Below are 18,611 nucleotides of genomic sequence, written 5' to 3'. Positions count from 1 at the left end.
CTCCAGTGGTGTAGCTGCTGCCCGCCACACAAACAGTGGCAGTGGGGCAGCTTTTAGAGTCGGAGCCCATGCTGGTTGGGCTAACTGCCCAGTTACTCATGCTCCTGCCAGTGATCCCAACAAACTCCTTGATTCACCAAGAGAAACTTGGATGGAATTGTCTCTTTGGTCTGGGTTGAATAGAAATAAACTGGGGAGAGGGGGAGAGAAATAACACAACAGATACAATGAAAGCCAAAGAACTAAATTTGAGAATCCCAGTGGGAGGAGGTGGAACAGAAATCAACTACTTAGGGGAACTATGGGATGCAGGGATGCCAGAATTGGGATTTCTATCTTAAATAGGTTCCTCTGTCCTTACAGAAATCTCAAAGGTTATGGGTTGAACAGAAAGTAAAGTGAAATTGCCTTTAGGAATGGCTCAATTGCATTGGGTCTGTGTCAGACCCGCTCTTAAACAGACCTCAGGACAGACTGTCCCTTGACTTATGATGGCCAAACTTTATGTTGTGTGAAGGTAATACACCTTGAGTAGAAAGTATACTTGGAATTTTAATTTTTTCTCAGCCTAGGAGTATATAGCACTGTAGTTTCTCTTTTACTGGACAGCGATGGTCTCAGTAAATTCTTGGTTCATGAGGGGAGGTAAACAGTAGCCTACAGTGCACTGTGTTTCAAGTTATGACCTAGGTTAGCAGAAGTAAGTGAAGTTTCTACTCCCAAAGTGTGTACATGTATGCTGTGTTTGTATGTTTGTGTGGAGGTAGCATACACCTATGTGCATCTGTGTGCACATGCATGTTAGGGCCAGAGGCTGATGTCAGGTTTCTTTTCCTGTTGCGCTCCATCTTATTCATTGAGACAGAGTCTCACTTGAACTCAGAGTTGCTCATTAGGCAACCATGTTGCTCCAGGACCCTGCCCCCAAGCTCCTCTTCCCAAGAGCTGGAATTACAGGCAGGCTGCCATTTTGACCCAGCGTTTACATGGGTGCTGTGGATCCAAACTCTGATCCTCACAGGAGCTCAGCAAGCGCTTGGCCAACTGAGCCACGTTCCTGATGTTAAGAGCACTGGCTGCTCTTCTGTGTGAACCTATGGTCAATTCCCACATGGCAGCTCACAACTATCTATAACTCCAGTTGCAGGAAATTCAACCCCCTCACACAGACATACATGCAGGCATAACACCAATGCACATTAAAAAAAAAAAAAAGACTGTTTTTCTCAGGCTCAATACAAGTTGATTATTCTTTAGCCAAACTGCACCCTGATCCACCTGGCTTCTCTTTAACCCTATATGGTGGCAGCTCCAATGGTCCCCTCTGCTACAGTTTCCATACAACCAGAATTTCTGTGTTCCACAGAAGGAAGACTCAGAAGCAGAAGACAAACTACAGCCATCATACATAGCCCAGGAACCTTCCCTCACACCCAGGATGTCAGTATCCACACAATATCCCCCAGGTCTGTCTTATAGCATTCTGACAGCTAGCTTTGCCAGGTCCCATCACTCAGCCAAGTCCACCCAAGGCCTCTAATCTTTCCATCAGCTGAAGTTCTCATCCTTATCCTTGCTCCAGGTACCAACAGTGAGGAGGGGGCAGCTCTGCCTCCTAGATGAAGGGGAGAGAGAGAGAGAGAGAGAGAGAGCCCCAGGAGGATGCAGCTTCAGGGAAGAAAAAAAAATCCTGAGACCTAAAGCCAGGCTCAGCACCGGGAGGATTGCCATGCAGCTGTTAGCTCAGAAGCTGAAAATAGAATCAGGAGTTCTGACACCAGGCTGGATGTCTTGAACCCTGGCACCTCTCCCTAAAGCAGGTTAGCTACCTTGACCTACTTTTCGAAGGCCGTGAGGAAAGAACTGCCAAACAAAACAACAAAACAAAACAAAACAAAAAAGAACCCCCAAGCACAGGAGTACAGGTCTCCAAGGGCTAAAGAATGGTCTCCACAACACACAAACGGCTCAGCAGCCAGGTAGGCAGGGTGTGCTCTGGTCACCAAGGTGCCATCAGCAACCTTGGACTGCAAGAGGAAGGAAGGAGGCAGAGCTGCATCAGCCACAGGCCAGATTTTAGAATCAGATTTGACCAGGGCACAAGAGGCATGTGAGAGGTTAACCACTGGAATATGGAGATGTAAAAATGCTGCCTTAGCCTTCCCTGTGTTTCCCTTGCAAGGCAGGGCCAATCCCATTTCTCCTCTTTTGTTTTTGTTTTGAGAGAGAGTATCTCTATGTAGCCCTGGCTGCGCTAAAAAGATCTGTAGACTAGGCTGGCTGTTCTCGAACTCACTGGTACAGCCACCTTTGCCTCGCCAGTGCTGGGATTAAAGGGCTTGTGCTACCACACCCAGCTCAGTTCCCCTTCTCTAGCTACTACTCCCTCCGGTCCCCAAGACCCTTTCCTCACATGAAATTCAAATTTATAACCACTTACTTCTGGCAACACACTGGCAACACAAACCGTTTTCCCAGCTCAGAGGGAGGACCAGGGAAATCCCATTTCCCTGCTTCCAGCTGTAGGATGTACCTTCTCTCCAGGTAAAATTTCCTACTTTCAGCCTATGTAATATGTGATCCCACTAAGAGACCCAAACCTATCCACGCTCAGAAGAACTGGAAGCCCACAGTATCCTTTCCATCTTACTGTTAATAGACATGGTTTGCAATTCATAAAAGAATTGGAAGGGAACAGCTGTTCTGAGAGTCAGCTACAGTTCTCTAGGCCACGGAAGAGGAAGCCCACATCTTACCATAGCTGGGGGGCTGGGATGGGCTGAAGGGTGGCAATCCTGACTTAAAGATGGCTCAAACACATGGAAGGAACCCAACAACCATAAGCTTGGCTTCAAGGATATAGAGGAACTGCCCTGGATCACTTGAGCCAAGCCATGCTTTTCAGACCCTGTGTGTATGCTGCCTCATGTTAGCCTTGGACTCAAAAATCACTCCTCCCCACTCCAGGATGCTATTATTTACACTCACCTGCTTAGTCTTGGCTAGCTCTGCACCCAGGTAGCCCTGGCCTCTCACCATGACTCTATTTGATCACAGGACTAACTCATCTTTGATATTAAGCTCCAATGATCAGCTTCTAAGTTTGTTAGCTAAAAACTCACCTTTCCGGTTCACAAGTAGCAGCTCACTTCAGCCCTACAGCCTAGTCCAAAGGAAAGGATGGCTGAAAACAGTTCAAGCAGTGCTGGAGAGGTGGCTGCTCTTCCAGGGGACCTGGATTCTATCCCCAGCTACCATACAGCAGCTCCCAACCCTCTGTAACTCCAGTCCAGGAGCTCCTATGTCCTCCTTGGCCTCCACTGGCGCTGCATGCCTGTGTGCACAGACGCATTTGCAGGCAAAATAAATACACATAAAATAAAAATGGTTTAAGTTTTTGTTTTTTTGAGACAGGGCTTCTCTGTGTAACAGTGCTGGCTGTCTTGAAACTCACTTTGTAGACCAGGTTGGTCTCAAACTTGCAGAAATCCACCTGCCTCTGCCTCCCAAATGTTGGGATCAAAGGTGTGTGCCACCACCACCCAGCCTAATCTTTTTTTTTTTTTTTTTTAATTCCAAGCTAAACATAAGAATACTAAGGTATCTCTGTAGCAGCATACAAGCAACAAAGTCTTGAAGTTTGAAGCCTAATAAGGCAGGACTTTTATTATGGAATATATCTATACTGACAACACTTTGGTAGACACAATACACAGAGAGAAATAAGAGTATCCTTGATGTCCTGAAAGATCAGTCTATCAGAGAATGTAAGTCAACACAAAACAATGGTTGTATCAGAAAAGAGATCAAATTAGAGTTCTAAGAGGTATTGGTGATGTAGCTCATTGTCAGAGTGCTTGCCTGGTGTAGTGATTAGTTTTAACTGTCACCTTGACACAGTCCAGACTCCTTGGGAGCAGAGTCACAATGAGGAATTGTCAACATCAGTTTGGTGTTTTAACTTCCACACAATGCTGTGTCTTGCTACTTGTTTCAGTCAGCAATTTTGACCCTGAAGTTACCAGCCTGTCATGGAATTCTGTTCCCACAGGCACTGGCCCTATCACAGCTGCTAAAGGTAGCTCTAACTAAATCTCTATCGTTCTAGTCATAAATAAGACTTGAGATTCAAAGGTTGGGTGAAAATCTGCTAGCTCAGAGAGGTTGATAGCAACTAGTTAGCCTTCTTTCCTTGCTGGTGTCTCACAAAGGGAGCCTCCTTCTCAGTCAAATAAAAAGCTGCCCCGCTCCAAATCCCTCCCTACTACTTCCTGTGTTTATCTCTCCCAGATGCCATCTGATGCTCTATGATTACTTTCTGTTGACCAGTTGCTAACTCAGCCTCCTGACCCAATAAACTTTATTTAATTAACACAAATGCAAACTCAGGGTTCACAGTGTGATTGAATACCGCCCCCCCAACAGACTGGACTGTGGGTACGTCTGTGGGAGATTGTCTTCATAAATGAAAGGAAGGCACCTAATGTCTACAAAGCCCTGGGTTTGCTCTCTAATGCTACACACACTGAGAAGGGTGGTGCACACCTTTAATCTCAGCTCTCAGAAAGTGGAGGCTGGAGGATCAGGAGGAGTTCAAGGCCATCTTTAGCTATGGGATTTTGAGGTCAGCCTAGGGTAAACGAGTTCCTGCCTAAAAAAGAAAGAAAGAAAGAAAGAGAGAGGCCAAGGGTGGAGTGATAAGGATGAGGGAGACTCTGAAAGGAATGAACAGTGGAGACGTGGGAATGTGGATTTTAGAGAATATAATGAGCAAAGGCAGGTGCTGGAATTTCAACTTATGAGGAAAGGCATGTGGTTCACTGGTTAGAACATAGGCTGACCTCTGACCCAGTCATGAGGGCCTGGGGCACCAGAAAAGGAGTGGGACCTTCATTCAATGAGGAGGGCGTTTCCAGTAGCTATAAACAGAATGAGGACATCAACAGTGAGAACTGCTGAACCCAGATAGAGGAGGAGAAGAGGATATAGGGTGGTGCTTGCTATGCAACAGTGAGGTCATGGCAGCCAGACCTGACTCATGACATACGAGAGGGGGGGGAGATGAGAGAGGAGAGAGGGAGAGGGAGAGGGGGGGGAGAGGGAGAGAGAGGGAGAGAGGGAGAAAGGAGAGAGAGAGGAGAGAGAGGGAGAGAGGGGGGGAGAGAGAGGGAGAGCACCAAAGCAGCTCAGGACATTAACACACACCTATATAACTCCAGCATTCAGGAGATTGATACTGAAGATCATGAGTTTAAGGCCAGCCTGAGCTACAGAGCAAAATCTTGTCAAAAAAAAAAAAAAAAAAAGATGAATAACAAAATTGTACAGAACACTTTCTCCCTTCCTAATCTTTTCAGAAGAGTGGGAAGGGATTATGAAACTCATCTTCATTCCTGTACACTTCCTTTCTTCCCCACTTAGGAAGTGGTCCTTAGCATGGCAAGAAATGGGTCATACTGTCTACCTGGCAGGCTCTTGGGGTTTTAGAGGTTTTAGTCAGGTTCAGGAGATAGGAAATGACACACTATTTAGAGGTGCCTCTGGCTCCCGGCTTCGTGGGCAAGCTTCTATACTGCCTAGTTTGGCAGAAAGGTTTCTTTTTAAAGATTTATTTATTATGTATACAGCTTTTTGCCTGCATGTATTTATGCATACCAGATCTCATTACAGATGGTTGTGAACCATCAGGTGGTTGCTGGGAATTGAACTCAGGTCTCTGGAAGAGCAGTCAGTGCTCTTAACCTCTGAGCCATCTCTCCACCCCGGCAGAAAGGTTTCTTACACATAGAGTGGAGGTCTCTACTCCCATGCACTGTTCAATATAGGCCCATTTGGAACGATCTCTGGCACAGAATAATATAGATAGCTGGATTTAAACCCCAAACAATTTTCAAAGTGCTATACATCCCTAACCAGCAGGCCTAGTGATTTCAGTCCAACTAGCAAGACCAGTATGCATCAGATCATTGTGGCAGTTCGATATTATACCCATTTAACAAAGTATTAAGAGTAGGTTCACCCCTGGGGATCTATGAGTCCCATAGGTTCTTGGTCAGATTTATAGTATCAGGCATGTATTTCCTCTTATGGAGTGGGCCTTAAACCAATAAGAAAGCAGTTGGTCACCCCCTAACATTCGTGCCTCTATGGGCATATCTTGCCAGGCTGGTTGTTATTGTAGCTTGCAGGGTTCACACATCTGCCTGTATTGGTCTCTGTATGTGTCTGAACATGTGTGTACATATATTTGCTAGTTAATTCTTTGTTAACTTGAACAAACTAGAGTAATTTGGAAGAGGGAATCTTAAATAGAAGATGCCTTCATCTGATTGATTGCCTGTAAGCAAGTCTGTGGGGCATCTTTTTATTATTATTAATGATTGATATAGGAGGCAGTGTCACGTTGGGTGGGTGGTTCTGAGTCATATAAGAAAGCAAGCTGAACCAGGTTGTGGTGGTTCACGCCTTGAATCCCAGCACTCAGGAGGCAAGAGGCAAGTGGATCTCTGTGAGTTCGAGGCAAGCCTAGTCTACAGAGTGAGTTCCAGGACAGCCAGGGCTACACAGAAAAACCATGTCTCAGAAAACAAACAAAAAAGAAAATCAAACTGAACCAGCCCCGGAGGGAAAGCCTGTAAACAGCCTCTTCTATGGTCTCACCTGCGTCAGTCCCTGCCTCCAGGCTCCCATCCTGCCTTGGCTTCCCTCAGTGATGGACCATGGGGAAAGCTAGAATAATGTGTGTGTGAGAGTACATCATCTGTATTGGTCTCTCTTGTGTGTATCTATGCACATATCTACGTGTGTATGGTGGTTTGAATGAGAATGCCCATAGGCTCATATTTGAATGCTCACCCTTCATCAGTGAACCCATTTGGTTAGAGTTGGGAGCTATGGCCGTGTTGGGTGGGCTTTGAGGTTTCCTAGGCCCTCTGAAATTGTAAGCAAGATCTGCAATTAAATGCTTTCTTTTATAACTTGCTTTAGTTATACTCTTGTCACTGCAATAGGAAAGTATGTGTGTGCGTGCACACGTGCTTTGGTGTGTGAGCATGTGTGTGTTGTGTGGTGTGTGTGTGTGCACATACACACATTCTCAAGCTTGTCTGTTAGTCTCTGTCTCTCTGTGTTTCTCTTTCTCTCTGTGTATCCATCCTGTGTGCTAACCATTACCTCTTGGGTTATGCTTGATAATTGGCCTCCTGGGCACACCGGCCCCTAATTCAAGTTACACACTTGGAGATAATGAGAATTGGAGGATACAGATAATTGGCTTCCTTCTGCAAGGGAGCAAGCTGAGGTCCCTTAGGTTCATCTTCACAGACAGCAAAGGCAGCCTCATTAGACTCTGGACAAGGCTCTGTTTTGGATGGTGATGGAGGCAGTGTGGCTGGTCTGGAGCTTCCCGGGATCTTCTAATACGTGTGTGTTATCTTCCAGTTCTGAGAGACAGTGCTTTCCTGACCAGTGTCCTGATTTTCTGAGAGAGACCTGGTGAGTTGTGATTTCGGCTGACTTTGTAACTTCTAAACTCACAGAAACTGGTTTCCATTCATCTCCATTGTATGTCTCTAAGAATTTAGATTCCTGCAGAGGCAGGCGGATCTCTGTGAGTTCAAGGTCAGCCTGATCTACAGAGAGAGTTCCAGCACAGCTCCAAAGCTACACAGAGAAACCCTGTCTCAAAACTCACACACACACACACACACAAAAAAAAAAAAAAAAAAAAGAAAGAAAGAAAGAAAGAAAGAAAGAAAGAAAGAAAGAAAATTGCCTTAGACCAGTGGTTCTCAACCTTTCTAACGCTGTGACCCTTTAATATGGTTCCTCATGTTGTGGTGACCCCCAATCAGTAGATAGTTTTCATTGCTACTTCATAACTGTAATTTTTGCCACTGTTATGAGTTGTAATATAAGTATCTGTACTTCCCAATGGTCTTAGGCAACCCCTGTGAAAGGCTGACAACCACAGCCTTAGAGGCTGGAGGTGTGGCTCAGTGAGAGAGCTCCTGTGTTGTATGTATAAGGTCCTGGGTTCCATCCCCAGCGCTGCAGAAAATAAAAGCAGAGACAAGTGTCTAGGAGGTATGGTGGTTTATGCCTGTAATGGCAGTACTCAGAGGCAGAGGCAGGAGCATCAGAAGGTGGGTCAGCATCTACATCATGAGTTCAGGCCACCTTGGTCTACAAAGCAAGTGCCAGGCCAGCCAGGAGCAGAGAGAAGAGAGAGAGATTAAAAAGAAAGGAAGTGACCCTCGTGTCAACCTGTATTATGATCTAAGACTCTAAGGATCTGGACTTGTTCATTTTTATGTCAGTAGATTAGAACCAATAGAAGAACTCTTTGAAGTTCTTTGATTTTTCCTATAGTTCAATGAACACATAGTTGCCTTCAATGAGCAGGGATCATAGGTAATATTTGCCTGTTCATTTTTTTTTTTAACCATCAAATAGTATGGAGGGTATCATCCTGTATGCTAACATTTAGAATTCTTTTTTTTTTAATTTTACATTTAGAAAATTTACTCCTCAGGGTTCTTAAGTGACCAACTAATCTCTTCTCTTAAGTGACCGACCAACTTACCCTTCTCTAAGATTCTCCTCATGACTATTTCTCTTCATCAGTCAAGGTTCTTAATCTAGATAACATAAACCAGTTGGTAGCCAACCAACACTTGTGGGTCACTCTGTCTCTCTCTGTCTTACACACACACACACACACATACACACACAAGAACCCCACCAAAATAAAATAAAACAACAAAACCAATCCAAAAATATAACTCACTCACCCTAAGAAAACTTGAATAATGTTAGGGCAGTTCACAGAATTAGTGGAAAGCCCAAAGTTTCAAGATCAAAACCCAGCTAGGGAGCTGGTGAGATTGACTCATCAAGTAAAACTGCTTGCCTCCAAGTCTGATGATTGGAGTTCAATCCCCAGGAACCACATGGCAGAAAAAGATACAGGTGTCCTCTGACCTCCACATACATGCCACGCATGTGTGCCTCTGCCCCCACAAATAAATACATGTAATACAAATTTTACAGAATCCCACTAGGAATCAAACCGAAGTGGTCCACTTACATTCTAGACCATCATTGTGTTTGAACTCCTTTGTTGTTTTGAGAGAGTCTCTATGTAGCCATAGCTTGCCTAGAACTTCTTATAGAACAGGCTGGTCTTGAACTCACAGAGATCCATCTCCCTGAATTATGCAATTGAAGGTATGCATCACTACACCCTGCTCACTGAAAGTTTTAAAGATTTGTTGTATTTGTGTTTGTTATTTCTATCTGTAACATGCATACAAGTGCTCCACAAAACCAGAAGAGAGATTGTATTCCACTCCTCACCCCCATCCCCACCCCTAATTCCAGACCAGAAGTTATAAGCCACCTGATGTGGAAGCCTAACTCAGGTCCTCTGGAAGAGCAGAATACCCTCTTAACTTTGAGCCATCTCTCCAGCCTGAAATTGCCTTTGGATTTTATCTGATAGTCAATGCTCATCCATCAGACATTAGAAAGACCTAACATGGAAGACAGACAAAACAAAATAGACAGACTTGCAGGCTGTCAAGAATGAGATTGTTTTAGGAATTTCACAGGTAAACAGGATCTAGATTTCTGCTTTTGTTAATTTCCTGTTTATCAGGACTGGCAGTGGTGGTGAACATCTTTAATCCCAGCATTTGGGAGGCAGAAGCAGGCAGATCTCTCTGAGTTTGAGGACAGCCTGGTCTAGAAAGTTCCAGGACAGGCTCCAAAACTATACAGAGAAACCCTGTCTCGAAAAACAAAACAAAACAAAACCAAATAAATAAATAAATAAATAAAATTCCTGTTTATCTTCATGTGTGTTACAAAGACATAGAGTTAGCACGTTAGACTCTTGATTGCCCAGTTGGTGTTGTTGATTGATCTAGATACTTGGGTTCTTAAAAGAAAGTCAAATAAAAATAGTAAGCCTGTGGTATTCTGGCAGTGTTTGGAGACTGGCTGGTGGGAAGTTGAATTGGAGTCTCTGCCCAGCCCAGTCCAGCAGGCAACTCCTCCCTGCTCCCCAGCCACTTCCAACTGTTTGTTTGCAGTTCGTGTGCCATCCCCCCTTTACCTCGTTCACCTCATTCTTGGAATTTCTCCTCTGCCTATGTGTAAACAGCTTTCTTTCTTACCCCAACCTCAGTTTTTGTGGTTTTCTGCCTCATGTGAGTCTCCAAGGTCCTGAGGGCAGTGATTCAGTTTTCTTTCTTTTTTTAATTATAGACACAAGTCAAACATGGTGGCTCATGCCTAGCACTCTAGAAGCTGAAGAAGGATTGAGCCTGGTGGTGATGGTGGTGGAACACGCCTTTAATCCCAGCACTCAGGAGGCAAGGTCAGGCAGATCTCTGAGTTCAGCGCTACAGAGTGAGTTCCAGGACAGCTAGGGCTACTCAGAGAAACTCTGTCTAGAAACAAACAAATAAACAAACAAAAAGGAGAAGAAAGATTGTTTTGGTTTGAGGCCAGCCTGGGCTAAAGAGGGAGATAGGGAAAAAATGGCCCATAACCCCATCCCTGTACACCATGCATTCTTCTGTCTAAAGCTGTGCTGAGCGTCTTCAGCGAAGCCCAGCAGACTGTCACCTGATAATTGCCTCACTCCCTCTCCCCTCTGCACCCCTTCACTCAGGCCCACAGGCTCTCACAGCCTCCAGCACCATTGTGCATTTTCACCCTAGGTCACATTCCATAGGCTCGGTGTAATAGGAGCAAAGAACTCAGTTCCAGGAGCAGTCACCCAGTCAGCAGAGCAGTCACAGAGCAGGTAGGATGAACTACTCAACCAGACTCCAGCAAGCATTCCCAAACGAAATAAGTGCATTCCAGCAGGATCTATAGACACACAGACACACAAGCATGCACACATTTGAACACACCACGTAAACACAACCACACTCTACCACCAGCCATAATGATAGCCTATTTGGAGCAAGATCTGTATTTGGCCTCTAGCCTCAAGCAAGAGAAGTGTGTGATGCTGGGTCTGGCCCCGGACAGTGGACTAAAGAGCAAGTGTCTGAGATAAAGTAGTATTTATTATATGGTTGCCTCCTTCTCCCTGTGACCCACAGGAAGCTCTACTCTCCAATCACATGGTTTGAGGAACAACCATTAATTTAATCCTGAGATACTGCAGTGGTCATGTGATCATTTAAAAGCAAAAGATGAAGGAGAAAGACAGAGTTCTCCGAAGGGGATGTCCCAGGTGCTGCCTTGACCATAAGCCTTAGGCTTTCTTCTTACCCTGAGGATAAACTCAAGTGGCAGGAATTGTAGAGCTACGGCGGAAGTTTGCAGAGGTGGTAGAACTCACTGGAAAGAATTCACAAATGAGTGCTATTACTGTCATTCTGAACATTTAAAGATAAATCCAATAAAAAAGCATATATAATCGAATAGCTTTAAAAATGAAGACCACAGAAGGCAGAAATGATTTATTCGTAACAAATGTATCTCGTGAAAGCTCCTTCAGAATAGAGTTCATCACATTTTGTGGGGTCTAGCCTCAGCTACTTGTCAAATGGCCAGGGTATGTGTTAGAAAACATGGAATGTGACTAGATACAAATCAGTGGAAATCAGATGAAGGCAAATCCAAACATCTTAGAGGTTCCATCATCTATGTGAAAGATGGAGCAAAAGCTGAAATCCTGCAACCAAAAGCCAGCATCAATGGGTGGAAAATAGAAAATTCAAGAGGAAAAAAACTTACTTGCACAATAATGAATACATGATATTACTCAATATTTGCAATAATTTATATGCAATGGCTGAGGCTCTCACAATAAAGATATGAGTAAGTAAACAATGGCAAACAGATATAACCACTAAGAAAAAATGTGATGATTGTTGAAATGTGTATATTTGGAAAAAAAAGTAGACAGACAAGTAGTATATAATCATAAATTTAAAGTGAAGATAGACCCAGTAATGAGGGTTAAAAGGGAGTTCAGAAGGGCTAATTAGTTAGCAGACTTGTTTCCTGTCTAGTGGACTTAAGTAAGAGTGTGTAGTCAAAGGACAACCAGCCTACATACAGGCCACAACACCAGAGAACCTAAGTAACAAAGAGGACCCTAAGGGAGGCAGACATATGTGGATCTTCTGAGAAAATTGAGAGCATGGAGGGTAGAGGGTAGGGTTGAAAGGCAGTGGAGAGTGGGGGAAATGTATAGTTCAATAAAAGAGAAAAGAGTGTGTAGTCATACATAACAAGTGTGGGGGGGTTCTCTTGCTTCTCAGAGAAGTATGAAGGTGAATTAAGTGGACTGAACTTGATCAAATTATTAGAAGCTAGAATAAGCAGGTGGTTAGATTAATCTTGGAAGTATTTAAAAATACCCGTCTGTCAAGTGTTAACTATGCTTTTGCATTAATTAAATGGCACTGGAAAATGATTCTAATTAGTGCTGGATTTTTGTTTTGTTTGTTTGTAAAAGGTTCTAGAATACTCCTTCCTGAATGATTGTCTCTGTTGTAGACCCCCTCCATTTCTCTCCCTCTTTCTTCTTCCCCAAAACAAAACATTAAAATCAGATTTACTTAGCATTACTAAAAAAGGAAGAGAAGGAGTCTATGAAGGGATTGTCACATGTGCCCAGGCACCTGCTATTTTTAGTTCATCCGCTCTCCTTGACGGCCCCTCTCACAGTCCTCTCACTCCCACACTCTGCAGTCCCACCACCCCCAAAAGTGGATCCCTGGACCCATGGGAAACAGCAAAGCACCGTAAACTAAGATCCTAGACTCATGTCTTCCCCCTTTCTCCACCTTGGTGTCCCTCAGTGGTGCTGATGGTGGACCCGGCCAGCCTTACATCAGAACATGAAGGCATGGACAAAGTATTGCCCAGTTATTTGGAAAAATTCCTTTACAAAATGTTGAGTCGGGCAGTGGTGGAGAACGCCTCTAATATCAGCACTGCGGAGGCAGACGGATCTCTATGAATTCGAGGCCAGCCTGGTTACATAGTGAGTTCCAGGACAGCCAGGGCTACACAGAGAAACCCTGTCTTGAAAAATCAATAAACGAAACAAAAGTTAACTTTTTTTCAATTATATAGAGCTACGGGGGGGGGGGGGGTTAGGGTAGAAGCGAGGGGTGAGTGGATGGGTGGGTGCCGCCTCTGAACCTGGCAGAGGTGGACTGCGTGCAGCAGGAAGCAGCAGCAGCCCCAGGTGTTTTTTGCAGGAGTGGGTTTTTAAGGTCTGTGCTAGGGTGAGTTGGTAAATCCTCTTCTGGCATGCTAGTCAAATAATGAATTTTGACTGTTGAACCTTGGTGTTTAGTCTCAGAAATGAGTCAGTGGTCAAATAAGGGAATAGGTCTTTTGGGCTAGCTTTAGAAATGTGATCTAATGGCTTTTAGTAAGGGAGAGGGAAAGGGAGGATGGTGCCATGTTTGCCTTGCTCTGGTCTGCTAGAGAGACCTACAGTGTGGATTCTGGGGACCCAACAGGTCCTCTAGAAATGTTGGGTCATCTCCCCAGTCTCTCCTATATTTCATTTTAATGTTATGTTTATCCAATATTTAATATGTCTTAAATAGTGAGGGCTATTAAACCAGAAGTCATAATGGCATCCAAACCTTGTAAAATTCTGTGGAAGAGTGATGAGCTGGAGTCTTGGCTCAGGGGTAAAGTCCTTACTTGCATATGTGAGGCCCCAGTACCATCAAAACAAGCAAAAACATACACAGAGCAAGAATGACAGAAAGGCAATCAGCCCCATTACTTCCCAAAAGAATGCTCAATTTGTATTAACAAATTAAAAAATCTGGGGGACTTGTCCCTTCCTGCTTCTGTGAGGGACTTTATATGAATCTCTTAGAATACACCTTGTATCCTAGTTCTTCTCATGGTGTGAATTTTAGGCTGGTGATCCTTTGCTCTAGGTCTAAAATCCATATATGAGTGAGTACATACCATGTTCCTCTTTTTATGACTGGGTTACCTCATTCAGGATGGTTTCTTCAAGTGCCATCCACTTGCCTGCGAATTTCAAGATTCCATTATTTTTTTCTGTAGAGTAGTATTCCATTGTGTAAATGTGCCACATCTTCTTTATCCATTCTTCAATTGAGGGGCATCTACGTTGCTTCCAGGTTCTTGCTATTACAAATAATGCTGCTATGAACATAGTTGAGCACATATCTTTGTTGCATGGATGTGGATCATTTGGGTATATGCCTAAGAGAGGGATCGCAGGGTCCTGTGGTAAACTAATTCCCATTTTTCTGAGGAACCGCCATACTGATCTCCAAAATGGCTGTATGAGTTTGCACTCCCACCAGCAGTGGAGGAATGTTCCCCTTTCTCCACATCCTCTCCAGCATGAGTCATCATTAGTGTTTCTAATTTTAGCCATTCTGGCAGGAGTAAGATGGTAAAGCAAAGTTGTTTTGATTTGCATTTCCCTGGTAATTAAGGATGTTGAGCACTTTCTTAAGTGTCGTTCAGCCTTTTTGATTTCCTCTATTGAGAATTCTTTCTTCAGTTCTGTACCCCATTTTTAAAATAGGGTTATTTGGTGTTTTATTGACTAGTTTCTTGAGTTCTTTGTATATTTTGGAGATCAGCCCTTTGTCAGATATAGGATTGGTGAAAATCTTATCCCAACCTGTGGACTGCCGTTTAGTCTTGTCCACTATATCCTTTGCCTTACAGAAGCTTCTAAGTTTGAAGAGGTCCCATTTATTAATTGTTGCTCTCAGTGTCTGTGCTCCTGGAGTTATGTTTAGGAAGCAGTCTCCTATACCACATTGTTCAAGGGTACCTCCTACTTTCTCTTCTAAGAGGTTCAGTGTGGCTGGATTGTGGGGGGGGCAGTGAATGGAGAGAGAAGTAGGAGAAAAAGAAGGGAAGGAGAGGAAAGCGCATACGACTAGGAAGATTGAGTCAGGGTAGGAATAGAAGACAGGAGAGAGAGAGACAGAGAGAGAGAGACAGAGAGAGAGAGAACAAACATAAAAGAGGGAGCCATTATTGGTTTGAAGAGAAAACTGAACCTAAAGAAAGGTCTAGAGACCTACAAGACTGCCACCAACTAACAATTTGAGCAACCGTGGAAAGGCTACCATAAATGCCCTTCCCTGATAGTGAGATCAACAACTAACTTATCCACCATCATGGAGCCCTCATCTAATACCTGTTGGAAACAGAAGCAAACACCCATAACTAAACACTGAGTCGAACTAGAACCCATATGCAGATGGAGAGGACAAGACCAGGCTTCAGAAACACATAGAGACAGCTGACTTGAACAAGGAGGAGCTATCGGGCCTCCAGACTGATAGCTGGGAAGCCAGCATGGGACTGACTCAGGCCCCCCCTGAATATGGGTCTCAGCCAGAAGGACTGAGCAGTCTAAGGGACCTGAGACAGTGGAACCAGGATGTATCCCTGGTGCACAAAAGGACTTTGCGAACACATCCCCCATGGAGGGATAACTGCCTTAACCTAGAGACAGGAGAGAAGTCCTAGTCCCTACTTCACATGACCTGTCAGATCTACATGACCCCACCTGAATGGCATTCCCCTACATGTGGAATTGGGGTGGGGGGATGGGAAGGGAGGGTGGTCAGGGTACATGTGAGGGGGTGGAGAGGGTAAGAGGGAGGGAGAGGGAACTGGGATCGACATGTAAAATAAAAAAATAAATAATTAAAAAAATCATAACACAGAAGTATGTGTATGTTAAGAGTCCACCGTGAGGAACACAAGTATCCCCATATCCATTCAAAGAAATGTAAATGGTGGGACTGTAAGCAAATTCACGATTTTTCTTCCACATAGTTTCCAAATTCTCTACCATAAAAATGTGGTAGCTTTATAACAAAGAGAAAAATCAGAGTTATTAATAGAAAGCAATATCCAAGAGTCTGGGAAGAGGCTGTCAAGGGCAGACAGGGTCAGGAAGGGGGCAGCCGCAGCAGCTGCTGTGTCTAGAGCAATGTTCAGTGAAGGCCTTGTTGAGCCTCCCTCTTCCTCTCCCCCTCCCATCTCCCTTTCTCTTCCAAGAAGAGATGGAAAGTGAAATAGAGCCCAAGAGAGTGAAGAGGCAGACAAATCTCATTATCGCTTAGCTCAGGTGCCTCCCAGCAACATGAGAAAAAACAGGTGACCAAGACCACACACCTGGAAAAGGCTGTTCAGGGCATGTCTGTCCCTGTCTTTTTGTTTCCAAAGAAGAGCCTCAGAGGCACCAACCCCTTCCCTCCCAGATACCCCATGTGAAGGCAGGAGCGAACTCCAGCATCTTGAGTCCTGCCTTCATTTTAAGTCCCAGGCCTCTCGGAGGGGTCCATTGATTTCTACATTATGAGCATTATGAACGTGTGTCATATAATCTTTGTTCTGGACTGGGAACTGATTTCAGTCCAGGTGGGTCCTGGTGATGGATGATTTTGACTGTCAACTTTGTTAGAATCGCCACAGGGTCTAAAAGGACTCAGATTCCCGGGACCTGGTACCTCTTCTACTCTCTGTGAGCACCCCCCCCCCATACACATAAATAAAAAGAAAAACAAGTAAAATCACCATGGAAACAAGTATCTGTCCGAATCCGTGAGAGATTTTCTACATGAAGTTAATCAAGGAGAGAAAGCACACCGGGACTATATAGGCAGCATCATCCCATGGGCTGGGGTCTCAGACTGAATACAAAGGAGACTGCAAGCTCAGCAACAGCATTTATCTGTCTCTGCTTCCTGACAATGGATACAATGTGACCAGCCGCCCTTCCCTCAGGATGCCTGGCCTTTCCCAGAAAGAAGATTATACCAAGGAACTATGAGCCAAGATAACTCTCTTCTTTCCATTGCTTTTGTTGGGCATTTTGGCTCAGCCATGAGAAAGGTCCCCAGACACTATTCCAAATTGGGACAGATTCCAAATATCTCTTTATCTCTCTTGACTCTAACCCCCCCCCCAAACACCCTACCCCATGCAATAAATTGTGTCCATCCAAAACCACCTATGTTGAAATCCCACCTTGCTCTGCGGCATGGAATTAGGTGGAAATTAGATAAGGAAGGTGGAATGGGTGTCCTGATAATTGGAGCCCCAGAGAACCTGCAGTGTGAAGGCAGCCAGTGTGTATAGTCAAGAATATCTACACCGCATAAGAGACTCCTGACAGACCCCAGACATGCTGGCACCCTGACCTTGGAGCTTCCAGAGCTCTGAGCAATGCCTTTGTTGTTTGAACCCCCGTCATGTTCAGTCATTCTGGGATACACTGGGCTCTACAAGCCTATCATGGGACTCTGCAATCTGGTTCCTTCCTATCTGTTCAGGTTCATCATTCTGTGCAGTTCTCTAATTGCACCATCCTACTGCATGAACTACTCTCTCTGAGTGCAGGTACCCGACCCCCCTGCACACACCTTCCAACCTCATCTTACTTCCTCCTGGCCTTAAGCTTCACCTCAAATATCACCTCCTCTGAGGCCTAGCAAGAACCTGCCTGAGAATTAAGCCCACTTAAGGGCAGAGAAACCCAGGGAACTAATCATATTGTTTAAACCTCCAAACACCTAGGAGATATCTTAAGTCAACAAATCCCTTTCCTCTTACCTTCAAAAGCAGACAGAATCTCAAAAAAGGTAAGTATTCTAGAACTTTCTGTACTTGGTTAAGCAAGCAAACAGATTAGGCAAGAAGAATTTTATTTCCATTTGGTCCTTTGTTTAAAATAATAATAATAATAATAATAATAATAATAATAATAATAGAGATAGGCTGGCAGGATGGTTCAGTGGGTAAAGGCACTTGCTGCCAAGCTTGGCTACCTGAGTTCAATACCTGGGACCCACATTGTGGAAGCTGAGAATTGAACCAGCTCTTCTAAGTTGTCTACATGCCCATTATAGCATGTTCATGTGCTCATACACACCCACATAAATAAATAAATAAAAAGTTTAAGCTTTCAAGACAGTCTTACCATATGTCTCAGGATGACCTCCAGTCTTACCATCTCAAGATCCTCCTGCCTCAGCCTCCCAAGTGGTAGGGCTAAAGGTGTGTACCATCACACCTGGCTTCTTTCTTGCTCCTTGAGAACGATGCAGAGGCTTGTACCAACACTACCTCAGGAGTCCTGGAGCTCATCTCCAGCACTCCCCACCTCTACCCAAAACTCTGGTGCCAGTGGGAAAGACAGTTTATCAAGCTGTCTATTACCTGCCTCAGAAGGAAAAAATATATTTGGGCCCCTGTGCTTATCTTCATGCTCCCCTGTTGTGGAGTATTTATACAGTGTGTGAAGAAGATGTGTGGCTGGTGAAATAAAGAGCTGAATGGACAATAGCTAGGCAGAAGAGATAGGCAGGACTTCAGGGCACAGAGGAAGGAAGAGGAGGAGAAATCTAGGCTCTCAGGAGAAGCCAGGAGACATGGAGAACAATCAGGAGGTACAAGATGGAAGAGAGGTAACGGCACGTGATAGAACAACATGAATAGAAATGGGTTAATCTAAGTTATAAGAGCTAGTTAGGGGCTGGAGAAATGGTTCAGAGGTTAAGAACATTGGCTAATCTTCTAGAGGTCTCTTCTAGAGGTCCTAA

The sequence above is a fragment of the Phodopus roborovskii genome, unplaced genomic scaffold, assembly GCF_943737965.1.
Source record: "Phodopus roborovskii unplaced genomic scaffold, PHOROB, whole genome shotgun sequence".
Classification (NCBI taxonomy): Eukaryota; Metazoa; Chordata; class Mammalia; order Rodentia; family Cricetidae; genus Phodopus; species Phodopus roborovskii.
The sequence above is the reverse complement of the archived record's forward strand: the minus strand, read 5'-3'. Positions refer to the sequence as shown.